Genomic DNA, 5,455 nt, shown 5'->3' with positions numbered 1-5,455 from the left:
TGGCTGTCCTGGAACTTACTTTGTAGACCAGGCTGGCCTCGAACTCAGAAATCCGCCTGCCTCTGCCTCCCAAGTGCTGGGATTAAAGGCGTGTGCCACCACGCCCAGCTATTAGGAGTAATTCTAACCAAGTGGAGGACCTATGTGACAAGAACTGCAAGTCTCTGACAAAAGAAATTGAATAAGATATCAGAAAACAGATCTGTGATACTAATGGATCTGTAAGATTAACATAGTAAAAATGGACGGCCGTCTTACCAAAGCCATCTACAGAGTCAAGACAAGAACTATCAAATTCTAACACAATTCTTTACAGGCATTAAAAGAACAATACTCAACTTCATAGACAAAAACAAACCAGCTGCACTATAGAGCCAAAGTAATAAATACTTCATGATATTAGTATAAAATAAGAGACATTAATCAATGTAATCTAATCAAAGACCAATAAGTAAATCTACACACTGATAGAAACCTGACTTTTAATAAAGAATCCAGAAATGTACAAAGAGAAACAATGTATCTTCAACAAACAGTGCTGATCTAAGCAGAGGTCACCAAGTAGAAAAATGCACATAGATCCATATACTATCATCCTACACAAAACTCAAGTCCAAGTGTACCAAAGATCTCAGTATAAATCTAGATACATTGAACTTGATAGAAGAGAAATTGGAGAATATCCTTGAATGCATTAGCGAAGGAGACAACTTTCTGAACAGAACACTAGTAGGGCAAGCACTAAGATAAAAAATTAATAAATGAATAAATGGAACCTCATGAAACTAAAAAGCTTCTGTAAGTCAAACAACACTGTCAACAGGACAAAATGGCAGGCTACAGAATGGAAAAATATTTCATCAGCTCTACATGTGATAAAGGGCTAATATCCAAATTATACAAAGAATTGAAGAAACTTGACATCAACAATCCAAATAACCCAAATTAAATATCAGGTACATCTCTAAACATAATTCTCAACAGACCTCAAATTGCTGAGAAACATCTAACCCATCCTTAACATCCTTACCCATCACAGAATTGCAAATCAAAACTAGTTTGAGATTCCATCTTAAACCTATGATTGGCAGAGATCAAAATGTCACAGCTCATGCTGGCAAGGATATAGAACAAGGATATAGAACAACTCCTTTATAGTTGGTGGGAGTGCAATCTTGGGAAGATGTCTAGTAATTGAGATACAGTGCCTGAACTGGTAAACAGGCAAGGCTTTCAGTGGAGGAACTGGAACTTCAACCCAGTCCTAAAACCTTTGACCTACAATTTGTCCTTCCTGTAAGATGTGCTCTGTAGTGTTGGCACAGAACTTGTGGGAGTTGCCAACCAATGACTTGAAGCCAAAACTATGACAGTAAATGTGTATGTGACACTGCTTAGACATCTAGGTGCTAATAGATGAGAGGCTAACACAGTCATCATCAGCAATTCATCCAGCAATTGATGTACATGGATGCAGATGCCAAAGCATAAGCAGAGCTTAGGGAACCATACGGAAGAGGGCAAGGAAGGATTGTAGGAGCCATAGGAATAGATGCCTCCTTGAGAACATGGCCCAAAGAATCAGATCACAGAGCCTATATTTGTTTGAGCTAGTCTTCCAAATGTATGTTAATGGTTGTGTAGCTTTGTGTACTTGTGGATCTCTTAACAGTAGGAGTGGGGTGTGTATTTCCCATTTTTGCATGCTTTGGGGGTCTTTTTCCTTCTATTGGTTTGCCTTCTCCAGCCTTTAAAGGGGCCATGACAAGGGTGTTGGGAATCAAACCCAGGTCTTCTGGAATAAAAGCTACTATTCTTAACCACTGAACCACCTCTCTAGTTCCCAGATATCTTTTTTTTCCAAGTGTGGTTTCTTTGGAAAGTTCCACTTTCTAAGCCATACTCAATTTTAAAAACCCATAAAAGTGCAAACAACTTGATTCTACAGATGATAAACTTCATAGTTCTCACAGTGGCACCTGAGGAACAAATGGAATGGAAATAAAGTAGAGACTAACATGAAGGGACACAGAGTCCCACAGGTGCACACACAATGGCCCAATAAAATTCAGGTTGGGATAAGGGTGTGAGAAAGAATGTGGGAAGTCAGACTTGATCCACAGCTACTGTAGTTGCAGGCACTGTCTGTGCACCTGCCCTCCACCTACATACTTGTAGGCCTGCATATACCTGAAGAATTACATTCCCTCTCACAAAGTGGCTTTAGGTGCAGACAGCCTAGAGAATAGCTACAATCATCATCCAGTGACTATCTCAACCAATCACAGATAACTGCCTTGGCTGGCAGAAATATCTTCCCAAGCTTCCCCAAATTCTTGGGTGCGTTTGTTAGCTCCTCTCTGTGGATCAGTTATTGTATTTCTTTTCTGTTCTCAGCTATTTACTGTTGTACTGTAAGAAAAGAATGACATTAACACTATGGCTCCTAATTATTCCACTGTGATTTCTTCAAATAATACCAGAGAAAATGGTCAAAAAGTATCGGTGATGGCAAAAATAAATACTGCACATAAGTATGATGATAGAGAAATGGCTGTAAAACTCTATCAGGGGTGAAGATTCTTTGCTGGATAATGATCAGACTGTAAAATTTGCAGGTAACAGACAAAGGAATTAGAGCCCCATGGACTCAGGGTTGAAACAAAGCCCTGTTTATGAGCACAAAAGAAAATACAGACTGCCCTGCTGTGGGATTAAACACTGAAGATGACAAGAAAATCATCTGTTTCAGAAAACATTAAAGTTCTTTTTGTATGGTCATTGACCATCCCCTGGTGATGCAGATTGGTTTATAAAAGCAGAGGATGACACTTTTATGTTATAGTAGACAACCTAAGATGGCTTCTGGAAAATCATGACACAAAGAAAAATTGTATTTTTTTGGGTGAAGATTCAGGCCCTATGTAGATCAGGGGTACATAAGTGGAGGGGCAGGCTATGTCTTGAGCAAAGAAGCCTTGAGGAGAGTGGTGAAGGCAGTAAAAGTGATTGGATATGAACTTTACCTCCTCTGAAGATGTCAACCTAGGCCCATGTTTACAAGAAGTCAAAGTGAAACCAGGGGACTCCAGAGACCCCACTGGGGAAGAAACTCTCACCCCTTATTGTCATAAAGTCACTTAATTTCAGGTTTGTATCCCAAATCCTTTTGATACCACAAATATAGCTATTACCCTCCCATATATGGTCCTAACTGTTGCTCTGATTTTACAGAGTTCACTATGTAGATATTAGAACTGTATATGAGTTGGAATACTACCTAGTTTATCATCTTGGGCTTATGGTTTTGACTATAGATATTAGCCTGCCTTACTTGAAAACCTACTTGAGAAAAAAAGCAAAGCAAAGCAAAATGATGATGTAAATAATTAACCCAGAAAACACTTGAGATGTCTGGTGGAGGGACTGCCTGACCTTGCATGAAAATGGAGCATTTGGTGGAGAAAGCCTTTTCTAAGTGAATACTGTATTCTTTTTTAAAGTTTATAAATATACACTGAAGGTATAGCAGTAACTGCAAGCTGTACCTTATTTATATATATATCTGATAAAATACTTTAAAACAATAGTCAGAAGAGAGATTATGTATGTATTTCTGACTATACTCATCAAACAAATATAAAGCTATGCCAAACCAAGTGAATGGAGCACTCACAATACTGTCTAGGTGTGATTGAATACTGAAGGAAGGTTTAGCATTGCCTTTAACACTCCTGAGTTAGAGGGCTGTACAACCTAAGTAGACTAAAATCCCCCTGGCACACAATATTTTTGTCTAATGAAAGTTTATTGCTCATAATTTATCAGTGGCAGAATTTCTTTCAGATTTAGAATGCTACCTACCCCTTCCTAACAGTCACTAATAAAGCCACACTATGATGTTATTGCAGGTCTGAACTATGCAAAGTACTTCGATTTAACTCATGCTTAATTTCTACCATGGTGAGCTATAGTCATTGTGGTCTTTCCCTTTGTGAAATACCTATTTAATGTCTCTGGCACCCAAACTTACTAAATGAATATATCTCTTGTTTTGAAAGAGAGTCTCACATGGCTCAGTATGGCCTCAAACTCACTATATATATATATATATATATATATATATATATATATATATNATATATATATATATATATATATATATATATATATTAGTTTTCTAGAACCATTCATTTTAAAACATTTTCTTGACCAAGCATCAGTGGGTGGGCAAAACACACCCAAGATGGCACCCATCTTCTGGATCCATGCAGGGAGCAAGCCTGAGACAACTCCTGCCTGATACCATAAGGTCTGGGCAAAGCATAGCATTTCTGAGGTCAAGCTGAGATGACCCCAGGCACCCTTAAGACAAGAACATATGTGGTGGAGAAATGGGAGAGAGAAAAAAGAAGGTTGTGTGCATAGTGAAGAAAGACAGAACTGGGTACCCGAGGGTAGTGAAGGACAGCCAGATGTGAGTACCTGGAGATGCCACATAAGATCATGGTGAGGTCATAGCCTGTCTTGTCATGGAGAGCCACGTCAGGGTCCATGGCCCTATAGCAGTGGAGGTCTGTTACTACCAAAGGCTAGGGGGAGGTCCCTGGTCTGGGATGGCATCTGGTGCCATGTTGATGTTTGAGGGCTGAGCAGAACTGCCTCAACCCTTCACCTGAGGGAGCTGGCTTCAAGATGTGAGAACAGGAGAGGAGATCCTCTCCTCTCACCAGCTACATTACCCAAGACAGTGCCCTGAATCTCACCAAGGAAGCAGAGTAGAATTTGTAGGGAATTGCAGGCTGGTCTCCAGTCGAGCTGAGGTCTGAACCCCGAAGGTCATAATTCACCTACATGACACGGTAGGCATAGGCGTTCCCTCATGCTCCTGGAACTCCGGCCCCTGCCTAAGGTACCATCCCCCACAGCCCCCACAAGAGAAGTGTGGTCAGTAGTCACATAAACAATGGCCCAAGCTTCTGACCTTCAGGCTAAACTCCTCCCCAGTTACCTAGCAACAGTGAAGACCATAAAAAAGGGTGCTCAGCCCGCACCTTACTCTCTTATTCCTTTGTCCTCTCACCTCTCTCTTCTCTCACTTCTCTCTCCTCTTCCCTTTCTCTTTGTTTCTCTTTGTCTTCTTCTTTCCTCTCTCTCTCTCTCTCTCTCTCTCTCTCTCTCTCTCTCTCTCTCTCTCTCTCTCTCTCTCTCTCTCTCTCTCTCCCTCTCCCTCTCCTTCTCCCTCTCCCTCCCTCCCTCCCTCCCTCCCACCTTTCTACTTTCTCTCTTTCCCCTGTATTTCTATAATAAAGCTCTAAAACCATAGAGTCTCTGCTCTGCTCCTTCAAGTTCTGCTGAGCACTCTGGTCAGTGTTGGAAACTTCTTCCCTCTTCTCTCTCTCCCACAACCCTGGTGGCTTTAGTAAAGTGGCTCCAGGGGTGTCTTCAGGCAGGG

Source organism: Mus caroli, chromosome 4 (genome assembly GCF_900094665.2).
Source record: "Mus caroli chromosome 4, CAROLI_EIJ_v1.1, whole genome shotgun sequence".
Taxonomy (NCBI): domain Eukaryota; kingdom Metazoa; phylum Chordata; class Mammalia; order Rodentia; family Muridae; genus Mus; species Mus caroli.
This window is presented reverse-complemented; position numbering follows the sequence as displayed.